Source organism: Pseudophryne corroboree, chromosome 6 (assembly GCF_028390025.1).
Source record: "Pseudophryne corroboree isolate aPseCor3 chromosome 6, aPseCor3.hap2, whole genome shotgun sequence".
Taxonomy (NCBI): domain Eukaryota; kingdom Metazoa; phylum Chordata; class Amphibia; order Anura; family Myobatrachidae; genus Pseudophryne; species Pseudophryne corroboree.
Window position 1 is genome coordinate 103678192 of NC_086449.1, and position 27507 is coordinate 103705698.

A 27507-nucleotide genomic window follows, 5' to 3' on the forward strand; every position below is an offset into this window, starting at 1 on the left:
GGCTAAACCTTTCAATCTGGCTCAATAACCTGCCAAACTTAGAAGGGCAGGGCAAACAGACCAAATCAGCCTCCGGAGCCAGCATCCGAAACCTGTCCCATTGCCCCCTGGATAATGCATCAGCAATTGCGTTATTGATGCCGGGAACGTGCCGAGCCCGAAACAACACATTGCACTGCATGCAAACTTATACCACCCACACCAGCACCCGAAGCACAAGCAAGGCCTTAGCGCGCTGATTGTTAATGGCATGCACCACGCCCAGGTTGCCGAAACCTGAACATAATGCTGCGATTGCTGAGCTGTGCACCATACATTTCCAATGCCACCATTATCGGAAATAACTCAAGCAACAGAAGTTCCCTCGTTAGACCCTCCGCTGCCAACTCGCTGGCCAAGAAGCGACGCACCAGGAACCATTCAGGTAACATCCAAACCCCGAAGCTCCTGCGGTGTCGGTGAAAAGCTACAGCTCAAAGTTTTCCACGGCTAGGGCCAACCAAATCCGAACACCATTAAAATCAGCCAAAAATGAGAACCAAACCAACAGGCCTCTCCTAATCTCAGAAGAAAGGCGGAAAAAATTATGCGGCTTGGCAACCCCGTCCGTGGCCCGCTTGCGGCAAAACACCCTACCCATTGTAATTACGCTGTCACGAACCTCGGGCAGCGGCGACCGCGCTTGTCCCTGCGGGTGGCCTGGTCTGCCCGGCGCCTCTCTTCCCCTGTCAGTCTCCGGCTTCAGCGGCGGGTCGGCGCTGCTCTCCGGCGGCTTCCCGGAAGCAAGGGCGCCGCCATCACAAGCAAGGGCAAGGAGGCGGAGCAGGTCTGACGTCACCTGCCTGCTCCGCCAATCAGGCTAGGGCGGGGAATTTAAAATCAGATACCAGGCAGAGATCCGATGCCTGAGTATCTTCGTTTCTCCTGTGGAAGCTATGATCCAGAGCTCCCTCGTCCCTGCAAGCATCCTGTGCTTCCAAGCATCCTGTCCCTGCAAGCATCCTGTGCTTCCAAGCATCCTGTCCCTGCAAGCATCCTGTGCCTACAAGCAACCTGTGCTTCCAAGCATCCTGTGCCTACAAGCACCTCCGTGCCTCCAGTTACCTCCGTGTCTCCAAGCACCTCGTGCCTCCAAGCACCTCCGTGCCTCCAAGCACCTCCGTGCCTCCAAGCACCTCGTGCCTCCAAGCACCTCGTGCCTCCAAGCACCTCCGCGCCTCAAGCACCTCCGTGCCTCCAGTTACCTCCGTGCCTCCAGTTACCTCCGTGCCTCCAGTTACCTCCGTGCCTCCAAGCACCTCCGTGCCTCCAAGCACCTCGTGCCTCCAAGCACCTCGTGCCTCCAAGCACCTCCGCGCCTCAAGCACCTCCGTGCCTCCAGTTACCTCCGTGCCTCCAGTTACCTCCGTGCCTCCAGTTACCTCCGTGCCTCCAAGCACCTCCGTGCCTCCAAGCACCTCGTGCCTCCAAGCACCCCGTGCCTCCAAGCACCTCCGCGCCTCAAAGCACCTCCGTGCCTCCAGTTACCTCCGTGTCTCCAAGCACCTCGTGCCTCCAAGCACCTCGTCCCTCCAAACACCTCGGTGTCTCCAAACACCTCCGTGCCTCCAAGCACCTCCGTGCCTCCAAACACCTCCGTGCCTCCAAGGGTCTCCCAGCACTCCCTGTACTCCCAGTACCTCAGTGCCTTCAATACCACAGTGTCTCCAATATCTCAGTACCCCAGCCTTCATTATTTCTACAAGTCTTGTCTTACAGGAGACCTACAAGAATTCCTCTGGGCCTCCCGCCTGCCGTCTTAGTTCTGCATGAGGAAGACCTACATCCGGCCATCTCTACTACGACCCAGTGGCGGTTCCTCTTCCCGGTCATCGGAAGAAGCCCCGAGTCCACAACACTCCCAAACCAGGTCAGTGATAGTATACTCAGGCCACATGGACTCGGGGGATCGGAACACGGACACTAGTGCCATCCAGAACCTGGCTTCTCGAGTGCAAAGTCAGGAAGCAGCACAAGGTCAGGTGATGCAGTACCTCCAGCAGTTGTCCGGGCGTCTGGATCAGATTCAGGCGTCTCTGGCCTCAGTAATTCCGGCTCCTGTTCCAGCAGTCGCACCAGTTGCCGTTGCCAGCAATGTTCAACCATCGGCCGGTGTCACTCCACGCCTTCAGTTGCCTACTCCGTCCCGCTATAATGGGAATCCCAAAAATTGTCGTGGTTTCTTGAACCAGTGCGAGGTACATTTCGAGCTACTTGCACACAACTTTCCTACAGACCGGTCCAAGGTAGCATATATTATTTCTCTGTTGGAAGGTTCTGCTTTGGATTGGGTGTCTCCATTATGGGAACGATCTGATCCCATGGTTTCCAACTACACCAACTTCATCTCGTCCTTTCGAAGGATTTTCGACGAGCCCGGCAGAATGACCACTGCTTCTTCCGATTTGCTCCGTGTTCGGCAGGGCGCCCGTTCCGTGGGCCAGTACGTGGTTCATTTCCAGACCATTGCTTCCGAACTACGCTGGAATAATGATGCCCTGAGAGCTGCCTTCTGGAACGGTCTTTCCGACCGGCTGAAAGACGAGCTGGTTACTAGAGATCTGCCGGATCCATTAGAAGATTTGATTTCCCTTTGCGTCAAGGTGGATCTTCGGATGCAGGAGCGTGGAAGAGAACGTAACCGTTCGGATCGTTCCAGGTTCCGGAATCCTACTCCTAGGCCGGTGGCCTCACCTAGCTCAGATGAGCCCATGCAAATTAACCGCTCCCGACTGTCTCCGGAAGAACGACAGCGTCGTCGTGAGGGTAAACTCTGCCTTTACTGTGGAGCCGCAGATCATTTTCTTAAATCTTGTAAAGTCCGTCCGGGAAACGGGCAGACCTAGCTTGTTCCGGAGGAGTCAAGCTGGGAGTTACGACAAAAGCTTCTCCAACTTCGGACTGCTTGCTTCCAGTAACTCTAGTCTCCAATTCAGTCTCCAGGTCTTGTGAAGCCCTATTGGATTCCGGAGCTGCAGGGAACTTCGTTTCTTCCTTCTGTGCCCAAAGTTTGGGTTTAAAGTTACGGCCTATCGAGCGGCCAATTTCACTGACGGCTATCAACGGGACTAGAATTTCCAAAGGTCTCATAATGTGGCGCACGGGGCCAGTTAAGCTGCGGGTCGGGGCTCTACATCAGGAAGATTTGGAACTCTTGGTAATCCCAGAAATGCCCCATGATCTGGTTCTTGGAATGCCTTGGCTGAAAAGTCATAACCCCCACATCGATTGGAAGTCGTCACAAATTCTGTCCTGGAGTTCCTTTTGTCACACTAATTGTCTTACTCCTGTTTGTCCGCTCCGTGTTACCTCCAAAACGGATGAAGAGCACATTCCGGAGGCATATCAAGGGTACAAGGACGTATTTTCGGAACAAGCTGCTGACCTGTTACCACCTCACAGGCCTTGGGACTGCCCTATTGACCTTGTCCCAGGGAAGACGCCACCTCGTGGTCGCACATATCCTCTGTCTCTTCCCGAGACTCAAGCCATGTCGGAGTATATTAAGTCCAATATGCTCAAGGGATTCATTCGCCCCTCTTCCTCCCCTGCTGGTGCAGGCTTCTTTTTCGTGAAGAAAAAGGACGGGGGGTTGAGACCATGCATCGACTACCGCGGCCTAAACGACATTACTATTAAGAATAAATACCCCTTGCCACTAATCACAGAGTTATTTGATAGGGTTCGTGGTGCCCGCATTTTTTCAAAACTCGACTTGAGAGGAGCTTATAATCTTATACGCATCCGAGAGGGGGATGAATGGAAGACTGCCTTTAATACCCGAGATGGGCATTACGAATACTTGGTGATGCCGTTTGGTCTTAGTAATGCTCCCGCGGTTTTCCAGGGATTCGTCAACGAAATCTTTCGTGATATGCTGTATCAGAGCGTTGTGGTATATCTGGACGACATACTGATTTTTTCCAAGAATCTTGTCGAACACAGGACTCAAGTCAAAGAGGTGCTACACCGTTTACAAGAGAATCATCTCTACGCCAAGCTTTCCAAATGTACCTTTGAAGTAACATCTATTCCGTTCCTCGGTTATGTCATCTCGGGGACGGAGCTTCGCATGGATCCGGAAAAGTTGTCGGCCATTCGTGATTGGACTCAGCCTCTTTCCCTGAAAGCAATACAAAGGTTCCTGGGCTTTGCGAACTACTACAGGAAATTCATTAAAGGTTTCTCCACCATTGTTGCACCCATTACTGCCCTGACGAGAAAGGGTTCTAATCCTAGTTTGTGGCCTCCGGAAGCCATTGTAGCTTTTTCTCGCTTAAAGTTAGCTTTCACGACGGCTCCAGTTCTCCAACAACCAAATTTCGAGGAACCCTTCTTCTTAGAAGTTGATGCATCTTCAGTCGGGGTGGGGGCTGTCCTCTCCCAGCATTCCTCTGATAAGAAATTACATCCGTGTGGCTTCCACTCTCGTAAATTCTCTCCAGCCGAACGAAATTACTCTATTGGAGACCAGGAACTCTTGGCAATCAAATCTGCCTTGGAAGAATGGAGATATCTTCTAGAAGGGGCTAAACATGTGTTTACCATCTACACGGATCACAAGAATTTACTGTACATCAAATCCGCACAATGTTTGAATCCTCGCCAGGCGAGATGGGCACTTTTCTTTTCCCGATTCTCGTTCATTATCAAGTACCGTGCCGGGACTCTCAATATTAAAGCAGATGCGCTTTCCCGTTCACAGGTTCCCACAGACGAGGATGAACCTCCGGAGCGGGGTTTAATTCTGAATCCAGTTTCTGTCTCTGCTGCTTTAACTACTCCAGCTCCTCCTCCTGGAAGAATGTCCGTACCAGCTAGATTCCGCCCAGGAATACTACGGTGGGTCCATAACTCCAAGTTTTCCGGTCATCCCGGCGCTCAGAAGATGTACAAGTTTCTGCAAAGGTCTTACTGGTGGAACACCATGAGGAAGGATGTACAAGATTGCGTTAATTCATGTCCCCAATGTACACAACATAAATCTCCTCGTCTGCCTCCTGCAGGGTTACTTCGTCCTCTGCCTATCCCTGTGAGACCCTGGACTCACATTTCCATGGACTTCATCACTGACTTGCCCTGTTCCAAGGGTTGCAACACCGTTTGGGTTATCGTTGACCGTTTTTCGAAGATGGCACACTTTGTGCCCTTGACTGGTCTTCCGACAGCACCGAAACTGGCTCTATTGTTTATCCGAGAACATTTTCGTTTGCATGGGTTGCCACAAGAGATTGTTTCTGACCGTGGAGTACAGTTCACCGCCAGGTTTTGGAAAGCCCTTTGTTCAACTCTACACATTAAACTTAAGTTTTCGTCGGCTTATCATCCCCAAACAAATGGACAAACGGAACGAGTCAATCAAGATCTAGAGACTTTTCTTCGGTTGTATCTCTCTCCTTCACAGGACAACTGGGTGGAGTTGTTGCCTTGGGCGGAGTTTGCCCATAACCATTTGTTTCATTCTTCCACTGGGGAATCACCATTTTTCGTCAACTACGGGTTCCATCCCCGTGTTCCGGAATTTCCAAGCCTTCCGATAATAGAGGTTCCTGCTGTAGCGTCCACTCTACGACACTTTGGACAAATTTGGAGAAAGGTTCATGCTAATCTTAAGCAGGTTTCTGTTCGGTACAAGTTCTTTGCAGATAAGAAACGGCAAGCCGCACCTCAATATAAAGTTGGGGACAGGGTATGGCTGTCCACACGGAATCTCCGGTTGAAGGTGCCCACCATGAAATTCGCTCCAAGGTTCATCGGTCCTTACCCTGTGCTACAAGTCTTAAATCCTGTGGTCTGTAAACTGGGTTTGCCTGCCCATCTTCGCATACCTAACGCCTTCCATGTTTCTCTACTCCGTCCCCTCATACTGAATCGATTCCACTCAGCACTCCCAAGGCCAACGTCCGTAGTGGCAGAAGCTGGAGCGGAGTTTGAAATCAAAGCTATTCTGGACTCTCGTTATCTTCATAAAAAATTACAGTACTTGGTGGACTGGAAGGGTTATGGACCTGAGGAGAGAAGTTGGATTGGGGCTACTGAAGTAACGGCTCCTCGTCTGATTCGGATCTTCCACTCCAGACATCCGACTAAGCCCGGGAAGTGTCCAGGGGCCACTCCTGGAGGAGGGGGTACTGTCACGAACCTCGGGCAGCGGCGACCGCGCTTGTCCCTGCGGGTGGCCTGGTCTGCCCGGCGCCTCTCTTCCCCTGTCAGTCTCCGGCTTCAGCGGCGGGTCGGCGCTGCTCTCCGGCGGCTTCCCGGAAGCAAGGGCGCCGCCATCACAAGCAAGGGCAAGGAGGCGGAGCAGGTCTGACGTCACCTGCCTGCTCCGCCAATCAGGCTAGGGCGGGGAATTTAAAATCAGATACCAGGCAGAGATCCGATGCCTGAGTATCTTCGTTTCTCCTGTGGAAGCTATGATCCAGAGCTCCCTCGTCCCTGCAAGCATCCTGTGCTTCCAAGCATCCTGTCCCTGCAAGCATCCTGTGCTTCCAAGCATCCTGTCCCTGCAAGCATCCTGTGCCTACAAGCAACCTGTGCTTCCAAGCATCCTGTGCCTACAAGCACCTCCGTGCCTCCAGTTACCTCCGTGTCTCCAAGCACCTCGTGCCTCCAAGCACCTCCGTGCCTCCAAGCACCTCCGTGCCTCCAAGCACCTCGTGCCTCCAAGCACCTCGTGCCTCCAAGCACCTCCGCGCCTCAAGCACCTCCGTGCCTCCAGTTACCTCCGTGCCTCCAGTTACCTCCGTGCCTCCAGTTACCTCCGTGCCTCCAAGCACCTCCGTGCCTCCAAGCACCTCGTGCCTCCAAGCACCTCGTGCCTCCAAGCACCTCCGCGCCTCAAGCACCTCCGTGCCTCCAGTTACCTCCGTGCCTCCAGTTACCTCCGTGCCTCCAGTTACCTCCGTGCCTCCAAGCACCTCCGTGCCTCCAAGCACCTCGTGCCTCCAAGCACCCCGTGCCTCCAAGCACCTCCGCGCCTCAAAGCACCTCCGTGCCTCCAGTTACCTCCGTGTCTCCAAGCACCTCGTGCCTCCAAGCACCTCGTCCCTCCAAACACCTCGGTGTCTCCAAACACCTCCGTGCCTCCAAGCACCTCCGTGCCTCCAAACACCTCCGTGCCTCCAAGGGTCTCCCAGCACTCCCTGTACTCCCAGTACCTCAGTGCCTTCAATACCACAGTGTCTCCAATATCTCAGTACCCCAGCCTTCATTATTTCTACAAGTCTTGTCTTACAGGAGACCTACAAGAATTCCTCTGGGCCTCCCGCCTGCCGTCTTAGTTCTGCATGAGGAAGACCTACATCCGGCCATCTCTACTACGACCCAGTGGCGGTTCCTCTTCCCGGTCATCGGAAGAAGCCCCGAGTCCACAACACTCCCAAACCAGGTCAGTGATATACGCGGCAAGCAGAATTCAACAGACCCAAAAGAGATTGAGCCTGTTGAAGGGTCACCTTTGACCTACCATAGCACAAAGTAATTGCATTGCAAAGCTTAGCCACTTTGTCCTGCGGCAACCGACAAGCGCCTGCAATTGTATCGATACATAAGAAAGATAGGCCAGTACAAGGCCACTCAGTCTTGTTCTCAGCCACCGGTATCCTGAAATGCCAAAACAAGGCAAGCAAAGAAAACAAAAGCCTGTACAACGCCTGGAACCAGCAGGGCCCACGCAGAGGAAATTGTCGAGATAGTGAACTATCCCACGACCCCCACACGAAAACTCAACGCACCAGTGTAGAAAAGTGCTGGAACATTCAAAAAATGCACATCAGACAGAGCATCCATTTGCAAGCATTTATCAACAAAATAGTCCCTGCGAATCTGAAAGCCCAAAAAATGGAATTAGTCCGGATACACGGGAAGCAAATGAAAAGCAGATTTCCACATCTATTTTAGCCATGTGGGCCCCGGAGCCAGAAGCCCGCACCAAGTCCAGAGCCTCATCAAACTACTGATAGCCCACGGAACAATGTTCGGGGAACATTGCATCATTGACCAAGGACACTTATGGGTAAGACAGGTGCTGAATCAGTGGAAATTTGCCACAAGTTTTCTTAGGGACTACCCCCATGGGTGATATGATCAAATTCTCCAACGGAGCACATGGATAGGGGCCCGCCATATGCCCTAGCCTTACTTCCCCATAGACTTTTTCCCGAAGAACTTCAGGAAAATCCTGAGCCGACTGCAAGTTCTTGGGGGAACGAACCACCACCTCCCTTTCAACTGGAAGATGAAAACCAAAATGAAAACCAGACAACAAAAATTCAGCATCAACTCGGTTCGGGTACCAACCCAACCACTTGGCCATAGCTGCCAAGCGTACCGGGGTAGGGGCCCTACTTACAGACAATGCCGCTGGTGGCTTAGGCGCTGCGCCACCTCCGGGCTTGGAACCCCGCTTACCTGATCAAAAGCAGTTGAAAGCGGGATGTCCCCGTTGCAATGCAAGCAGAGGTGCCGAAAACGAGACCGCTGTCCCAGGGAGCAGGAGGAGTTGTTGAACGCATAACATTTACCCTTCGTTGTTTGAAAAACTTCACGGCCGGCCCCAACCAAAATTTTTCCAATGACACACGGGAAGTGCCAGATGGCGCCTGCTGCGCTTCGGAAGGGCTGCCGTCAACGTCTCCTTACTACCCTGAGCGGATCTTGTATTGTCCAACCAGACTTCAACATCCTTACAGCCAAAGTCAATGACTTCCAAACAATCCTGTTTATGCCTGAACTCCTCATCGTACACTTTCCACTCGGTACATTTGTATTTGCGCTGCAAATCATGCACGAGGTAGATATAATGAATAATATTCAAAATTTCACCCGGTCGTTCCTCCAAATAGCAAGCCGCAAATACACAAAATCCAGCCAACCAATTGTCATACGATCGGAAGGCGTCAACCCGTATACTTCCTTTTGCTTTCGCTGCACAAAACTCCTCCTTCACTGTATCAGTGAGAGTATACTCTCCGCTGCGGATCCGCTTCCAACAGCTATCCCGCAGCCCCCGCAGCACCGCAGTATATTCGCAAGGCACCACACCCGGCACATTGCGACGCCTCCTTGCCCGACGCGCACTTGAAGACAAACGTCTCCTCTTACCATCCCTCATGTGAGCCTCACGTCGTACATACCCCGCCGCCCACTTCTTAGCCTTGGTTGTGCTACTTGCAGACTCCAATGACACGGATGACGACGCCATCAATGAAGACCTGCTGTCAAAACTATGGGACAACAAATCCCAGCTAGAAACAGATCCTGACACAGACTCACCAACTGAACCAGGAGGATCACCTTGCGTCGACCCCTATGCGGACAATAGCAATTCACTTTCCTCGGCATCCCTGTCGTCACCGCTCGAAGCATCTGTAACAGAGGGGACAAAACCAGAGCTGAAGCTCCGCTCGCAGAATATAAAGCATCAGACACAGTATCAAGCCTCTGAACCACCGGACCTGGCACCGGTGCACCAGCACCCATCTGAGATACGGCTGCGCTAATGTCCTGGCAAGCCCAAAGCAACTGAGCTATAGCGTCACCAGAAGAGCTGGGTCGGGAAACTAAGCCCCTGCGCCAGCCGAAGTCGACAGCCCATCCGCAGCCATAGCCGCCACCATTGGGGACAGCACAGAGGCCACGGCCACCATGGCCGATGCCAGCGCTGAAGGGTCAACACCAGGCACACTGCTAACCCCAGCACTCCCTTGACTACTCCTACTCCTCCCCTTTGCCTGCCCCGCAGCAGCCCCAGCATGAGACAATATCGCTGCACCCCCGTGCCCAGTCTGCCGTGTCCCTGTGGAAACTGCAGGCGGTGTCCCTGCAGCAGCATACCCATTTAGACAGCCAGCATCCACCCCCCTCCTATTAGCTCTGCCCGTTCTGTGGGCACCTGAACTGCCCACTAATTGCACGTGACCACGTGACCCCTTCCCTCGCCGGCAGCGCGGCACCTCTGCCTGACACATCAGCTCCTGCGCCCTCTCCCCGGCGGCTCACAGCTGCAGCACCACCCCGGCCGTGCTGAGCGGGGAGCAGGGTGCCTGTGTGCCATGGCTGCCCTGCTCTCTCCCGCACGCTGCACTGCAACCGCTGGCGGAGACTGATCATGCACCAGCCGCAGGCCAGGCATATCAGCTCCCCGCTTACATCGCGCGCGCTGGCCGCGAGGAGGAGGCTTGTCCAGCGACTAGGGGTAGGAGCCGCCGTAAGCCTTTCTGCTCCATGCGCCCCCGCCACCAGAAACCAACGGAGAGACTGCAATTACAGTGGGGGATATTAACGGCTCAGAGACCTCCTCAACACGTTACCGCGCCGAGGTCCTGAGCCCATGGTGAGGACGGGGTATGCTGGCTGTCAGTAGAACTACACTGCTAAACTACTGTGAGAGACTACAAGGTGTGTGAATACACTGGAGAATAAGTCAATGACAAGTAGGCCTAAAACACCAAGGAATAGGGAGAAAAGGCTCTTAGCAGTCCAAAAACTTCTAGAAAAGAGGCCGATCCAAGCTGACCAGCACACTGAGCTAACATAGGAGCCTCCCCTACCCTCTGCACCCAAAGGCTAAAAACTCTCTTCTGTTTTCCAAGTCCGCCCCCAACCTGAGGGGTTTAACCCACTCCTGTCCTATTCTGTCCCCTCATTTCACTTCTGGTGACCTTTGCAGAGAGCTGCCACAGACAACTGCCTCCCTTAGATTATATCATTATTATTTCTCTAACGTCCTAGTGGATGCTGGGGACTCCGAAAGGACCATGGGGAATAGCGGCTCCGCAGGAGACTGGGCACAAAGTAAAAGCTTTAGGACTATCTGGTGTGCACTGGCTCCTCCCCCTATGACCCTCCTCCAAGCCTCAGTTAAGATTTTGTGCCCGAACGAGAAGGGTGCAATCTAGGTGGCTCTCCTGAGCTGCTTAGAGTAAAAGTTTAAATAGGTTTTTTATTTTCAGTGAGACCTGCTGGCAACAGGCTCACTGCATCAAGGGACTAAGGGGAGAAGAAGCGAACTCACCTGCGTGCAGAGTGGATTGGGCTTCTTAGGCTACTGGACATTAGCTCCAGAGGGACGATCACAGGCCCAGCCATGGATGGGTCCCGGAGCCGCGCCGCCGGCCCCCTTACAGATGCTGAAGCAAGAAGAGGTCCATAAATCGGCGGCAGAAGACTTTCCTGTCTTCATAAGGTAGCGCACAGCACTGCAGCTGTGCGCCATTGCTCTCAGCACACTTCGGTCACTGAGGGTGCAGGGCGCTGGGGGGGGGGCGCCCTGGGAAGCAATGAATTTACCTTATTTGGCAAAAAATACATCACATATAGCTCCTGGGCTATATGGATGTATTTAACCCCTGCCAGTTTTCCAGAAAAAAGCGGGAGAAGAGCCCGCCGTGAAGGGGACGGGGCCTATCTCCTCAGCACACAGCGCCATTTTTCCCACACAGCTCCGCTGGTAGGAAGGCTCCCAGAATCTCCCCTGCATCCTGCAACTACAGAAACAGGGTAAAAAAGAGAGGGGGGCACTTATTTGGCAAAAATAACAGATATAAGCAGCTATAAGGGATAGACACTTATTGTAAGGTTGTCCCTATACATATATAGCGCTCTGGTGTGTGCTGGCAAACTCTCCCTCTGTCTCCCCAAGGGGCTAAGTGGGTCCTGTCCTCTATCAGAGCATTCCCTGTGTGTGTGCTGGGTGTCGGTACGTGTGTGTCGACATGTATGAGGAGGAAAATGATGTGGAGGCGGAGCAATTGCCTATAATGGTGATGTCACCCCCTAGGGAGTCGACACCTGAATGGATGGCCGTAATTAAGGAATTACGTGACAGTGTCGGCACGTTACAGAAAACTGTTGACGACATGAGACAGCCGGCAGCTCAGTTAGTGCCTGTCCAGGCGTCTCAAACACCGTCAGGGGCTATTAAACGCCCGTTACCTCAGTGGGTCGACACGGACCCAGACACTGACTCCAGTGTCGACGGTGAAGAAACAAACGTATTTTCCAGTAGGGCCACACGTTACATGATCACGGCAATGAAGGAGGTTTTGCACATCTCTGATACTGCAAGTACCACAAAAAGGGGTATTATGTGGGGTGTGAAAAAACTACCCGTAGTTTTTCCTGAATCAGATGAATTGAATGAAGTGTGTGATGAAGCGTGGGTTACCCCCGACAAAAAACTGCTAATTTCTAAAAAATTATTGGCACTATATCCCTTCCCACCAGAGGTTAGGGCTCGTTGGGAAACACCCCCTAGGGTGGATAAGGCGCTCACACGCTTATCAAAACAAGTGGCGTTACCGTCTCCAGAAACGGCCGCCCTTAAGGAGCCAGCAGATAGGAGGCTGGAAAATATCCTTAAAAGTATATACACCAGTGACGTGCGGTGAGCTCAGGGGCTGGGGAGGCACTGCAACTAAACCCCCCCTCCCCCCCGCAAAAAAAATAATAATGCAGTTTCCCCCCCACCGCTAAAACCAGCACCAGGCAGAACCAGCTGGGGGGGGTAATGCCATAGCAGGGGAGACACTCAGTGTGGGGTCCCCCTGCCATGCCATTATACACCCCCCAGCCAGTCAGCCCAGTGTTGGCATTCCTCGGAAAGTGGGGCCCCCAAAAATTGAAAATGGGGTCCCCCCCCCCGAGCAATAACCAGCACTGGGCTGATAGCCCAGTGCTATGCCCCGCACCCCTGGTGGCGGTGGGTGCGGGGTTCATTGTATGCTCTGTTATTTACAGGTGGCCTACAGGTCCCAGCAAGCCTGCCCCAGCCTGCTGGCACTTGGAGAACCACAAGTGCCAGCATGCCCGGACATAAATGGCCTGCTGGCACCTGCAGTCCACCTGTAAAAAATAGTAATATTGTTCTTTACAGGTGACCTACAGGTCCCAGCAAGCCTGCCCCAGCATGCTGGCACTTGGAGAACCACAAGTGCCAGCATGCCCGGACATAAAGGGCCCGCTGGCACCCGTAGTCCACCTGTAAAGAAAATATAAAAAAAAAACCACAACACATACTTTAAAAAAAAACTTTATTAAACAGGGTCTTCACCTGGGGGCGGCAGCCTTTAAGCTCTTTTGCGTGGCCGCCGCCTTCCCAGTGCTTCTGGCGTCTTCACCTGGGGGGGCGCCACCTCCCCAGGGCTTCTGGCGTCTTCCTCCGGCGTCTTCACCTGGGAGGCGGCGGCCCGTAAGCTCTTTTGCATGGCCGCCGCCTTCCCAGGACTTCCAGCATCTTTACCTGGTGGGCGGCGGCTGCTAAGCTCTTTTGCATAGCCGCCGCCCATCCAGGACTTCCGGCGTCTTCGGTCTTCAGGAGCTCTTCTCAGCTCCTCCTCCGCCGTCGGACTGACAGCCGCTGCCTCGCGCTGACTTATATAAGTCAGCGGAGGGGGCGGGGCGATGACGCGGCGAGCCATGATTGGCTCGCGGCGGCCATCTTGAATTTCAAAAATGACGCTAAGGCGCCATTTTTGAAATGGGTACCGCTTCCGCTGCCAAACTCTGCTGAACTGTAGGTAATGCCGGGTCCCGCCGCCGCTACCGTCGTCCGCATCACCTTCGCCGCCCGGCCCGCCGCATCCCGCACCTCCGCCGCCCGCACCTCCGCCGCCACCGAGGCCCACACCGTGATTGACAGCGGATCCAGTGACGGATCCGCTGGCCAATCACTGTGGCCTCACTGACAGGGGACGTGCTTTCATAGGTTGAAAGCACGTCCCTGTAGGAAAGCGGCACCACTAATGGTGCCGCTTCCCCATACAATTTCAATGGGCTTTTCCTGCCCATTGTTAGGCCCCGCCCCCCGCTCCCATATCTTTTATCAATCGGTACGGGAGGCACCACGATCGGTGCCTCCCAAACTGATTTAATGATGAGTAAAATAATAAAGAAGATACTTATGTGTCATAAGTATCTTCTTTGTATTATTGTACTCATTAATGACAGGGGAGGCACTGCCTCCCCTGCCTCCCCTGACTGCACGTCCCTGATATGCACTCATACTGGTGTTATACTGCGACCAGCAATCGCCTCAGCCTGGATGTGCAGTGCTGGGGTGGCTTGGTCGGATTCCCTGACTGAAAATATTGATACCCTGGACAGGGACAATATATTATTGACTATAGAGCATTTAAAGGATGCATTCCTATATATGCGAGATGCACAGAGAGACATTTGCACTCTGGCATCAAGAGTAAGTGCGATGTCCATTTCTGCCAGAAGAGGATTATGGACGCGACAGTGGTCAGGGGATGCGGATTCCAAACGGCATATGGAAGTATTGCCGTATAAAGGGGAGAAGTTATTTGGGGGCTGTCTATCGGACCTGGTGGCCACGGCAACGGCTGGGAAATCCACCTTTTTACCCCAAGTCACCTTGCAGCAGAAAAAGATACCGTCTTTTCAGGCTCAGTCCTTTCGTCCCCATAAGGGCAAGCGGGCAAAAGGCCACTCATATCTGCCCCGGGGCAGAGGAAGGGGAAAAAGACTGCAACAGACAGCTTCTTCCCACGAACAGAAGCCCTCCCCCACTTCTGCCAAGTCCTCAGCATGACGCTGGGGCCTTACAAGCGGACTCAGGCACGGTGGGGGCCCGTCTCAAGAATTTCAGCGCGCAGTGGGCTCACTCGCAAGTGGACCCCTGGATCCTGCAGGTAGTATCTCAGGGGTACAAATTGGAATTCGAGACGTCTCCCCCTCGCCGGTTCCCGAAGTCTGCTTTACCAACGTCTACCCCCGACAGGGAGGCGGTATTGGAAGCCATTCACAAGCTGTATTCCCAGCAAGTGATAATCAAGGTACCCCTCCTACAACAGGGAAAGGGGTATTACTCCACGCTGTTTGTGGTACCGAAGCCGGACGGCTCGGTGAGACCCATTTTAAATCTGAAAGCCTTGAACACTTACATAAAAAGGTTCAAGTTCAAGATGGAGTCACTCAGAGCAGTGATAGCGAACCTGGAAGAAGGGGACTACATGGTGTCTCTGGACATCAAGGATGCTTACCTTCATGTCCCAATTTGCCCTTCTCACCAAGGGTACCTCAGGTTTGTGGTACAGAACTGTCACTATCAGTTTCAGACGCTGCCGTTTGGATTGTCCACGGCACCCCGGGTCTTTACCAAGGTAATGGCCGAAATGATGATTCTTCTTCGAAGAAAAGGCGTCTTAATTATCCCTTACTTGGACGATCTCCTGATAAGGGCACGGTCCAGAGAACAGTTAGAGGTCGGAGTAGCACTATCTCAAATAGTACTACGACAGCACGGATGGATTCTAAATATTCCAAAATCGCAGCTGATTCCGACGACACGTCTGCTGTTCCTAGGGATGATTCTGGACACAGTACAGAAAAAGGTGTTTCTCCCGGAAGAGAAAGCCAGGGAGTTATCCGACCTAGTCAGGAAACTCCTAAGACCAGGCCAGGTGTCAGTGCATCAGTGCACAAGGGTCCTGGGAAAGATGGTGGCTTCTTACGAAGCGATTCCATTCGGCAGATTCCACGCAAGAACTTTTCAGTTGGATCTGCTAGACAAATGGTCCGGATCGCATCTTCAAATGCATCAGCGGATAACCCTGTCTCCAAGGACAAGGGTGTCTCTCCTGTGGTGGTTACAGAGTGCTCATCTCCTAGAGGGCCGCAGATTCAGCATTCAGGATTGGGTCCTGGTGACCATGGATGCCAGCCTGAGAGGCTGGGGAGCAGTCACACAGGGAAAAAATTTCCAGGGCTTGTGGTCAAGCATGGAAACGTCACTTCACATAAATATCCTGGAACTAAGGGCCATTTACAATGCCCTAAGTCAGGCAAGGCCTCTGCTTCAGGGTCAGCCAGTATTGATCCAGTCGGACAACATCACGGCAGTCGCCCACGTAAACAGACAGGGCGGCACAAGAAGCAGGAGGGCAATGACGGAAGTGGCAAGGATTCTTCGCTGGGCGGAAAATCATGTGATAGCACTGTCAGCAGTGTTCATTCCGGGAGTGGACAACTGGGAAGCAGACTTCCTCAGCAGACACGATCTTCACCCGGGGGAGTGGGGACTTCACCCAGAAGTCTTCCACATGATTGTAAACCGTTGGGAAAAACCAAAAGTGGACATGATGGCGTCTCGCCTCAACAAAAAACTGGACAGATATTGCTCCAGGTCAAGGGACCCTCAGGCAATAGCTGTGGACGCTCTGGTAACACCGTGGGTGTACCGGTCAGTGTATGTGTTCCCTCCTCTTCCTCTCATACCAAAAGTACTGAGAATCATAAGAAGGAGAGGAGTAAAGACTATACTCGTGGCTCCGGATTGGCCAAGAAGGACTTGGTACCCGGAAATTCAAGAGATGCTCACGGAAGACCCGTGGCCTCTACCTCTAAGACAGGACCTGCTCCAGCAGGGACCATGTCTGTTCCAAGACTTACCGCGGCTGCGTTTGACGGCATGGCGGTTGAACGCCGGATCCTGAAGGAAAAAGGCATTCCGGATGAAGTCATCCCTACCCTGATCAAAGCCAGGAAGGATGTAACCGTACAACATTATCACCGTATTTGGCGTAAATATGTTGCGTGGTGCGAGGCCAGGAAGGCCCCTACGGAGGAATTTCAACTGGGTCGATTCCTGCATTTCCTGCAAACAGGACTGTCTATGGGCCTCAAATTAGGGTCCATTAAGGTTCAAATTTCGGCCCTGTCGATATTCTTCCAAAAAGAACTAGCTTCTGTTCCTGAAGTTCAGACGTTTGTCAAGGGAGTACTGCATATACAGCCTCCTTTTGTGCCTCCAGTGGCACCTTGGGATCTCAATGTAGTGTTGGGATTCCTAAAATCACATTGGTTTGAACCACTCACCACTGTGGACTTGAAATATCTCACATGGAAAGTGGTAATGCTGTTAGCCCTGGCTTCAGCCAGGCGTGTATCAGAATTGGCGGCTTTATCCTATAAAAGCCCTTACCTAATTTTTCATACGGACAGGGCAGAATTGAGGACTCGTCCTCAATTTCTCCCTAAGGTGGTTTCAGCATTTCACTTAAACCAACCTATTGTGGTGCCTGCGGCTACTAGGGACTTCCAAGTTGCTGGACGTAGTCAGGGCCCTGAAAATATATGTTTCCAGGACGGCTGGAGTCAGAAAATCTGACTCGCTGTTTATCCTGTATGCACCCAACAAGCTGGGTGCTCCTGCTTCTAAGCAGACGATTGCTCGTTGGATTTGTAGTACAATTCAGCTTGCACATTCTGTGGCAGGCCTGCCACAGCCAAAATCTGTAAAAGCCCATTCCACACGGAAAGTAGGCTCATCTTGGGCGGCTGCCCGAGGGGTCTCGGCTTTACAACTTTGCCGAGCAGCTACTTGGTCAGGGGCAAACACGTTTGCTAAATTCTACAAATTTGATACCCTGGCTGAGGAGGACCTGGAGTTCTCTCATTCGGTGCTGCAGAGTCATCCGCACTCTCCCGCCCGTTTGGGAGCTTTGGTATAATCCCCATGGTCCTTTCGGAGTCCCCAGCATCCACTAGGACGTTAGAGAAAATAAGAATTTACTTACCGATAATTCTATTTCTCATAGTCCGTAGTGGATGCTGGGCGCCCATCCCAAGTGCGGATTGTCTGCATTACTTGTACATAGTTATTGTTACAAAAATCGGGTTATTGTTGTTGTGAGCCATCTTTTCAGAGGCTCCTTCTGTTATCATGCTGTTAACTGGGTTCAGATCACAAGTTGTACGGTGTGATTGGTGTGGCTGGTATGAGTCTTACCCGGGATTCAAAATCCTTCCTTATTGTGTACGCTCGTCCGGGCACAGTATCCTAACTGAGGCTTGGAGGAGGGTCATAGGGGGAGGAGCCAGTGCACACCAGCTAGTCCTAAAGCTTTTACTTTGTGCCCAGTCTCCTGCGGAGCCGCTATTCCCCATGGTCCTTTCGGAGTCCCCAGCATCCACTACGGACTATGAGAAATAGAATTATCGGTAAGTAAATTCTTATTTTATTAATTATCGGATTTTAGACCTGATAATTATAATGTATTATTGCTGCTATTGACAATAAGAAATTATTTAACGCCCAGATGTATCATTAATGACACGCAGTGACAGGGCTACAAAAGGAGACCATCCCTGTGGTGGGCTAGAAGTGAAGTGACCGAATTAGCGATCACTTCTCTCGTCTTTCAGGACCCTGAAAGATGAACAACAAATACTGCCCCTCTGGACAGTCAACATTTGTTAATACAAATAGGTATAATAATAATAACAAATACATGAATACAATTAAGCAGACTTGTGTACAGAGGTATGAGTCATACTTGGATAATTCAGTGCTCATGGGTTAAATAATTGGCGTAACACTCCACAATAATTATGTGTAAGACTTAATGAGGATATACAAGGAAGATAAACAGACATGAATATAGTTTGTGTGAGAGAGAAGTCGACATGGGTTGTGGTGAAAGTAAAGCTAGGTACACACTAAACGAGATTTCGAATGATTGCACGATTCCGACGGTCCTCCGTCGCATCTTCAGGTCGACCCTACATGCTGCTCAATCTGAAGATGTAAAAAAATGGTGAACTGCTCAATCACCCTAACACTTTATTAACACTTATGAGTTTCCCTATCACTTTGTATATATTTTTGTATTATTTTAATCACACCACTCACATAGCACTTCTGTGCTTCTTATTAACCCTATTAACTCTCACCTGTGTGCTGACCTGGGGTAGCCGACCTGTGCCGACATTATGGGGTCCTGCACCCCGGACCCATACCTAATATTAGGGACCCCCAGTGACGGAGAGGCCTTGTCGATCGGCCTGGGGGCTTAACCCTATATCTGCAGATATACGCAACCAAGATCTCCGTATTATCTGACTATTATGTAGGAATATTATTCACTCAGTGTGCATTAGGGAACCATTGTTTTTTCCAATCTGAAGATGTGGCTGACGACCCCATGTTTTCGGATGCAGCAAGATGCAATGGGGGAACGATATATTGTGTGCCTGTTAAGCAGATTACGCAGTGTGTATGGACCACACGATATATCATTCCATCACATCTGCTGTTGGCTGGGTACACAGGTCATCTAATGTGTACCAAGCTCAAGGAGAGTGGACACAAGAGTATAGGAAAGGAACGGGTATGAAGGCAAGAAGGGATGCATTTTTGGGTGCATTTCGTAGGTGTTAAGTTGGAGTGAGTCTGGTTGGGTTAAGTTAGGTGCTACATAGGTGAGATGCAGCACAGAAGTAGTATTGGAGAAGATTGGAGGTGAGAGGAGTTATAAGAGGGGAGGAAAGACAAAGTTCTGAGGGAATGTGGAATGGTCAGCTGGTGTGTAATTCAAGACAAGGTCAGAGATGCATTGATGAGGGCTTTGTAAATTAATTGATTTAAGTATTTAAATGACAGAGTGGTGTAGCAGACGAGGCATGTTGGGAGATGATGATTAGTCTAGCAATAGCATTACTCAAGGATTGTACAGTGGAAAGATAGGTAGGGGAAAAGCCACTAGTCTAGTTAAACAAACTAGTGAGTAAACCAGGTTTTGATTACTCCCTGTGTTGATGTGGGTGTAGAATGACTGGAGCGACAACTTCAGGAGTGAGACAGAACGTGTTTACTCAGCATCACAAATATAACTAGACTGACTTCAGTGAAACAGGAACCTCTTAGCATGCATGAGAAATGCATCACTTCATTCCAGGTCCTGGCAGGTCATACATTTATACCCTGAGTGAGGAAGAGGCATATTTTTCCAATGTTGTTAAGTAGGAGGCAACAGGACAGCAATAGGGACTGAATGAGAAGATTGAAGTTGATGACCTAGTCCATGAAGACACCAAAGCATCAGAAATGGGAACAGATGAGAGTTCCCGTGTCTGTTTACATCTTGTCAGCCGTGAAAAGTTGAGGAGAGGGGTAGTGAGATTAATAGAGGGAACAACATTAAGCTCAGATTGGACATAGGTTTGGGTCACCCAAAGAAGTTGGGGAGAAAAGATAGATTTGGGTGCCATCTATGGTACGAGAAACCAGAGAATTATGAGCTGGCTAAGAAAGGAGGGCCAATAAAAGAGCCTTGAAAGCAGTGGCATTACAAGGGGGGATGGGGGGGGGGGGGGGGAGTGCAGGCTAGGTGTGACATTAACCTGCAGCACCCCGGCTCCCGTCACTGAGAAGGGGCCGGTATCGCCGAAAGAGTCTCTGGGGGCAGCCTGCACACACTCCCGCCAAAGTGAGGTGATTGGAGGTTCCCCCCATGAAGTCATGTCCCCTTTAGTGATGTCAGTGGGGCTCCCGCTAGGCCAAGTCCCCATAACACAAAGTCATGCCCCCTTTTTGGGTATCTTGGCCACACCAGGAGTCACCGACCCTGAAGCCACCATTGCTTGAGAGACACCAACAGAGACAGGAATGAGTTGTGCAGTCAGAATTGGAAACAGTGTAGTAAGAGCCAGAAATGCAGGAGGGGTGTAGTACGGCTGACTGGCGGTCAGCTTACTGACGCCGGGATCCCGCCGGCGGCGGGGAGGGGCAAGTGCAGCAAGCCCCTTGTGGGCTTGCTGCGCTCGCCACGCTGCGGTCGCCACGGGTTCTATTCCCACTCTATGGGTGTCGTGGACACCCATGATTGGGAATAGTCCCTGTTGGTCGGCATGCCGACCATCGGGATAGTGATCCGTCGGGATGGTGGAGGAGGTCATGTGACTGTCGGTCTCCCGACCGCCGGTCACATGAATACCACCCTGCAGGAGACCCAGGAGAGGGCAATGGATTGAAGAGTGAAGGAAAACTGAATTTTGAGACTGTTGAAAATAGCAGAGAGAACAATGAATATAAGAATTGAGAAGTGAACCTCTGACCTAACTGTAGGTCATTGGTCACTTTGGTGAGGGCAGTTTTGGTGGCATGAAGAAGGCTGAAGCCAGACTGTAATCTGAAGTTTGTTGTCACTAAACAATCCAGGTTAGCGCAATGACAAAGTATTATTATATCATTTGAGTTCAGGAGTGTGATGAGCAGAATATTAAAACTAGCATAAACACAGCTAAACCAAGAGCAACAAAACACAGGTCTTATGCTATAACTGGCAATCTGTGAGACTGCAGATCTGTATATAAAGCATCTGTGACAGCTCCTCTTTCAGACCACAGTTACTATTGAGAGAGGCGGTTGCATCAGGATATGTGTACATGATGGTTAAGTCTAAGTAGTAGTGATAATATTGAGGCTGTTGTTGTTCCTGTCTCAAAGTGTGACTCCTCTCCAGACAGGAAGGTTGAGAATTAAGGGGGAGATTTACTAAGCAGTGATAAAAGTGGAGAAGTGAGCCAGTGGAGCAGTTGCCCATGGCAGCCAATCAGCTGCTCTATATACTTTTGTAGTATGCAAATTATAAATGTTACGTCTATGCTGATTGGCTTTCCATGGGCAACTTCTCCACTGGCTCACTTCTCCATTTTTATCACTGCTTAGTACATCTCCCCCTTAATGAGGTTGTTGAAGAAAAGCAGTTCAATAATTTTGGAAACAAAGGCTGCCAGAGAAATGAGGCAGTAGGATGTTAGAAGGTAGAGGGGAAGATAGCTGTGGAAAAGGAAAAGTAGAAGATGTGCAGAAGATTCTGACTGGAATTGTGGGGAGCGGGAACATCCTGACAATAAGTACTGGGGTTAGGATTAGTTTTAGGGCTAGGATTAAGCAATGGGGGAGGGTTAGTGTAGAGCGCCAGAAAGTAGAGGGCGCTGCTGCAGACAGTTAGTCACAGTGACTCATTTTCTACAGCGCCGCGGCCGCCTGCCCCGGACACAGAGTCCTCTCTGCAGAGGCGGAACTACCGGCAGCGCAGGCAGTGCACTGCACTGGGGCCCGCCTCTGTCCAGGGGCCCAAGCATGTAATGAGTCAAACTGACTCATTACATGCCGCTGTGCGCTGCAGGCAACCGCTGCCCGCAGCGCACAGCCGCCCGGAGATAGGAGCTGAGCAGCGGTACAGACGGGGGAAGGAGGAGGGAGCCGGAGGACGGAGCCGCAGCAGCGCTTTGTTACTGGTGGAGGCGCTGCTGCTGCTGCTCCTCTGCTTCCCTATAGGCTGTCTTCCGAGAACAGCCTATAGGGAAGCAGAGGGGCAGCAGCAGCAGCGCCTCCACCAGTAACAAAGCGCTGCTGCGGCTCCGTCCTCCGGCTCCCTCCTCCTCATTCTCTACTGCCCGGGAATCGTCGTCTGACGCAGCTGCACCGAGGAGCCTGAGGGTAAGTATAATTCTTCTTTCTTTCTTTCTTTCTTTCTTTCTTTTTCTTTCCTTCTTTCTTTCTTGTGCCTGCCTGCCGCAATGTGTAAAAAGGGGGGACTACCTGCCGCAATGTGTAAAAAGGGGGGACTGCCTGCCGCACTGTGTAAAAAGGGGGGACTACCTGCCGCAATGTGTAAAAAGGGGGGACTGCCTGCCGCAATGTGTAAAAAGGGGGGACTACCTGCCGCAATGTGTAAAAAGGGGGGACTGCCTGCCGCAATGTGTAAAAAGGGGGGACTGCCTGCCGCACTGTGTAAAAAGGGGGGACTGCCTGCCGCAATGTGTAAAAAGGGGGGACTACCTGCCGCAATGTGTAAAAAGGGGGGACTGCCTGCCACTATGTGTAAAAAGGGGAATCTGCCTGCCGTAATGTGTAAAAATGGGGACGCTGTCTGCCGTAATGTGTAACAAGGGCACGCGGTCTGCCGTTATGTGTAAAAAGGGGTAATCTGCCCGACGCTATGTGTAAAAATGGGGAATCTGCCTGCCGTAATGTGTAAAAAAGGGGGGCTGCCTGACGCTATGTGTAAAAATGGGGAATCTGCCTGCTGCTATGTGTAAAAAGGAGGAATCTGCCTGCCGTAAAGTGTAAAAATGGGGACGCTGTCTGCCGAAATGTGTAACAAGGGCACGCTGTCTGTCGTAATGTGTAACAAGGGCACGCTGTCTACCGTAATGTGTAAAAAGGGCACGCTGTCTGCCATAATGTGTAACAAGGGCACGCGGTCTGCCGTTATGTGTAAAAAGGGCACGCTGTCTGCCGTTATGTGTAAAAAGGGCACGCTGTCTGCTGTAATGTGTAAAAAGAGGAATCTGTTCGCTGTAAGGTGTAAAAGGGTCTCTACCTGGTGTAGTGGTGCTACTGTGCGGCGTAATTTGAATAATGGAGACTACTGTGTTGGTATTATTTTGTGGCCACACCCCTTCCCCACGAAGCCACGCCACTATGTATTTTTGCGCGCGCCTACGGCGCGCACTGCCCCCGGGGTGGACTTGGATGGGGGGGGGGGCCCAAAGCATTTTGTCGCACCTGGGCCCACCGCTTGCTTGTTCCGCCACTGCCTCTCTGCTAAATGCACAGCTGTGCGACCGCCCAGTTCCTAGCCCTTTGCCCCTCCCCCGATGCCCGGAAACAGGGAGAGGGAACAGTGCATCATGTGGTGATGACAGAGAGCTGGACCTGACCTATGACAGAGGTGAAAAGGATTGGCTGCCAGCTCTCCTTGCACAATGTGAGTGTGTGTCAGTCAGTGTACCCCTCCCTGGTTCCTGTACAATCAATGTCCCTTGTCACTATCTCCCTGTCACCCATACTTGCCTACTCTCCCGGAATGGCCGGGAGGCTCCCGAAAATCGGGTGACCCTCCCGGCCCCACGGAAGAGCAGACAAGTCTCCCGGTTTTTTAAGTTACCCCCTGCCCGGCCGCCCACTTTGAGAGTAAAGTGGGCGGTCCGGACAGTAGATGACGCGATTCTTGTTGAATCGCGTCATCATAGTCACGCCCCCTGCTATAAAATGCCGGTTATAGCGGCATTACAGAGCGGGGCGTGGCTTAATGGTGTAACTCTGTAACCCCGCCCTTGTTCCGCCTCTGCCCCTCCTCCTCCCCGCCCCCTCCTCTCGTCATTTTCCAGCCCAGACCCTCCATTGAGCCGTCCTGGCAGCTCTCTCCCGGAGAGAGCTGCCAGAAAGTAGGTAAGTATGCTGTCACCCCGCCTCAGTCACCCACTATCTCCCTGTCACCCATGCCTCAGTCACACACTGGGGTATATTTACTAAGCTCCCGATTTTGACCGAGATGGTGTTTTTTCTTCAAAGTGTCATCTCGGGAATTTACTAAACTCAAATCTCGGCAGTGATGAGGGCATTCGTATTTTTTTGGAACTCAAAGAAAAAAAATACGAATGAATACACCATCGGTCAAATACGACTGTTTTTTGATACAACTCGGTAATTTACTAAAAAGTGTATTTCACGAACACTGCCGGCAATAGCCAAACACTGCCGTGAAAAAATACAAATCGTAAAAAAAAGCAGATTTAAAACAGACCTGCTTTTTTTTACCGAAAGTAACCTCACCGCTGACCACAAAGTTCCCACCATTGGATACAATGGAGCGCATAGGCACTACATTGTATCTCTGCCGTGTGCTGCCTCACAGACACTACAGGAGCACACAGCCAATCAGGAGGGTGCCACGACGTGGCGCTCCCTGATTGGCAGAAGGGACCCTCTTTGACAGTAGTCAGGGGGGGTCCTGGCAGTCGGGGAAAGGGGTCCCATGTGTAAACATGGGGCCCCTTTCAGTGCGTGGTCGGGTTTCCGTTTTTTTGTTTTGCCAAGTACGTGGATTATACAAAGAACAGAAGGTACACTGGATTATGTGAGTATAATTTTTATTCACAGGTACCCCTAGGATTCTACATGGAGAAGAGGACCAAGCCTCGTGTGAACATAGATAAGTATGTATGTTTGGAGGTGTGCATGTATGTAATAAACTTATACTGTCACGGTGTGTGTGTGTGTGTGCTGTTTTTTGGGGGGTATTTTTTTTAGTAGTAGTACTACAGGTACCAGCGGGCCTGGTTTTCCACCGCATGCTGGTACTTGTGGTTCTCCAAGTACCAGCTTGCGGGGGAGGCTTGCTGGGACTTGTAGTACTGCTACTAAAAACAATATTCACATTTTTTCAAAAGGCTATCAGCCCCCCATCCGCCGCCCTTGGATGGGGGGGACAGCCTCGGGCTTCACCCCTGGCCCTTGGGTGGCTGGAGGGGGGGACCCCTTGATTTAAGGGGTTCCCACTCCTCCAGGGTACCCCGGCCAGGGGTGACTAGTTGGGTATGTAATGCCAGTGCCGCCGGGACCAGTATAAAAGTGTCCCCCGGCTGTGGCATTATGTACCTGGCTAGTGGAGCCCGATGCTGGTTTCAAAAATACGGGGGACCCCTACGCTTTTTGTCCCCCGTATTTTTGGAACCAGGACCAGGCGCAGAGCCCGGTGCTGGTTGATTAAATATGGGGTAACCCCTGTCATTTTTCCCCCCATATTTTGTATTTTGTCAACCAGGACCGGCTCAAAGAGCCCGAGGGTGGTTTAGCTTAGGGGTGGGGGGGAGGGGGGGGGAGGAAGGACTCCCGTAAAACACTGCCAAAAAATACGAATGACATCAACATCGGAAAACACGAAAATGCAGAATACGACAGCTTAGTAAATTAGTCGTAATAAATTCAAAAAGTTGCACATTTACACTTTCGATGTCATTCGTGTTTGAACTTTAACCTCATTCTGAAAAATACGAATTTTAGTACATATACCCCATTGTGTTAATGTCGGCAGTGTTTTACTATTCACTCCCGTAAAACACTGCCAAAAAATACGAATGACATCGACATCGGAAAACACGAAAATGCAGAATACGACAGCTTAGTAAATTAGTCGTAATAAATTCAAAAAGTTGCACATTTACACTTTCGATGTCATTCGTGTTTGAACTTTAACCTCATTCTGAAAAATACAAATTTTAGTAAATATACCCCACTGTCTCCCTGTCACCCCTGCCTCAGTCACCCACTGTCTCCCTGTCACCCCTGCCTCAGTCACCCACTATCTCCCTGTCACCCCTGCCTCAGTCACCCACTGTCTCCCTGTCATCCCTGCCTCAGTCACCCACTGTCTCCCTGTCATCCCTGCCTCAGTCACATACTGTCTCTCTGTCATCCCTGCCTCAGTCACACACTGTCTCCCTGTCATCCCTTCCTCAGCCACACACTGTCTCTCTGTCATCCCTGCCTCAGTCACACACTGTCTCCCTGTCATCCCTTCCTCAGCCACACACTGTCTCCCTGTCATCCCTGCCTCAGTAACCCACTATCTCAGTGTCACCCTGCTTCAGTCACCCACTATCTCCTTGTCATCTCTGCCTCAGTCATCCACTATCTCAGTGTCACCCCTGCCTCAGTCACACACTGTCTCCCTGTCATCCCTGCCTCAGTCACCCACTCTCAATGTCACCCCTGCCTCAGTCACACACTTTCTCTGACGTCCTAGTGGATGCTGGGAACTCCGTAAGGACCATGGGGAATAGTGGCTCCGCAGGAGACTGGGCACAACTAAAGAAAGCTTTAGGACTACCTGGTGTGCACTGGCTCCTCCCTCTATGACCCTCCTCCAGACCTCAGTTAGAATTTTGTGCCCGGCTGAGCTGGATGCACACTAGGGGCTCTCCTGAGCTCTTAGAAAAAGAAAGTATATTTAGGTTTTTTATTTTCAGTGAGATCTGCTGGCAACAGACTCACTGCTACGAGGGACTAAGGGGAGAAGAAGCGAACCTACCTGCTTGCAGCTAGCTTGGGCTTCTTAGGCTACTGGACACCATTAGCTCCAGAGGGATCGAACACAGGCCCAGCCTCGGTCGTCCGGTCCCGGAGCCGCGCCGCCGTCCCCCTAGCAGAGCCAGAAGCAAGAAGACGTTCCTGGAAATCGGCGGCAGAAGACTTCGGTCTTCATTAAGGTAGCGCACAGCACTGCAGCTGTGCGCCATTGCTCCCCAGGCACATCAAATACTCCGGTCACTGATGGGTGCAGGGCGCTGGGGGGGGGGCACCCTGGGCTGCAATATAAGTACCTTACTTGGCAAAATTAACACATAATATAGCCTTTAAGGCTATATATGTGTAAAATCCCCTGCCATAACTGTATAAAAAAAGCGGGAGAAGCCCGCCGGAAAAGGGGCGGGGCTATCTCCCTCAGCACACTGGCGCCATTTTCCCTCACAGCTCCGCTGGAAGGATAGCTCCCCAGGCTCTCCCCTGCAGTTCCAGACTACATAGGGTAAAAAAGAGAGGGGGGCACTAAATTTAGGCGCAATCTGTGATATATAAGCAGCTATAAGGGGTAAAATCACTGCGTAGTGTGTATCCCTGTTTTATATAGCGCTCTGGTGTGTGCTGGCATACTCTCTCTCTGTCTCCCCAAAGGGCTTTGTGGGGTCCTGTCCTCAGTCAGAGCATTCCCTGTGTGTGTGCGGTGTGTCGGTACGGCTGTGTCGACATGTTTGATGAGGAGGCTTATGTGGAGGCGGAGCAGGTGCCGATAAATGTGATGTCACCCCCTGCGGGGTCGACACCTGAGTGGATGGATATGTGGAAGGAATTACGCGACAGTGTCAACT

At 51.6% G+C, this 27507-nt stretch overlaps 1 protein-coding gene and 1 long non-coding RNA gene across 3 annotated transcripts in view; one reads left to right on the forward strand and one right to left on the reverse strand.

Moving 5' to 3' along the window:
* The window catches only part of GMIP (GEM interacting protein), a 176218-nt gene extending 165694 nt beyond the window's left edge, over positions 1-10524 (reverse strand). Inside the window, exons 1-2 of one of the 2 annotated variants that reach the window (XM_063931569.1) lie at positions 9996-10524; positions 9316-9408 (exon numbers count right to left, since the gene is read on the reverse strand). The gene's annotated coding sequence lies outside the window, so the exon portion shown is untranslated. Of the gene's footprint in view, positions 1-9315 lie in introns of both variants that reach the window. The other variant, XM_063931568.1, reaches the window with a different exon arrangement.
* LOC134936509 (uncharacterized) overlaps positions 9997-27507 on the forward strand; it is a 56760-nt gene continuing 39249 nt past the window's right edge. Inside the window, exon 1 of the long non-coding RNA XR_010180510.1 lies at positions 9997-10440. This is a non-coding gene — a long non-coding RNA (uncharacterized LOC134936509). The remainder of the gene's footprint in view (positions 10441-27507) is intronic.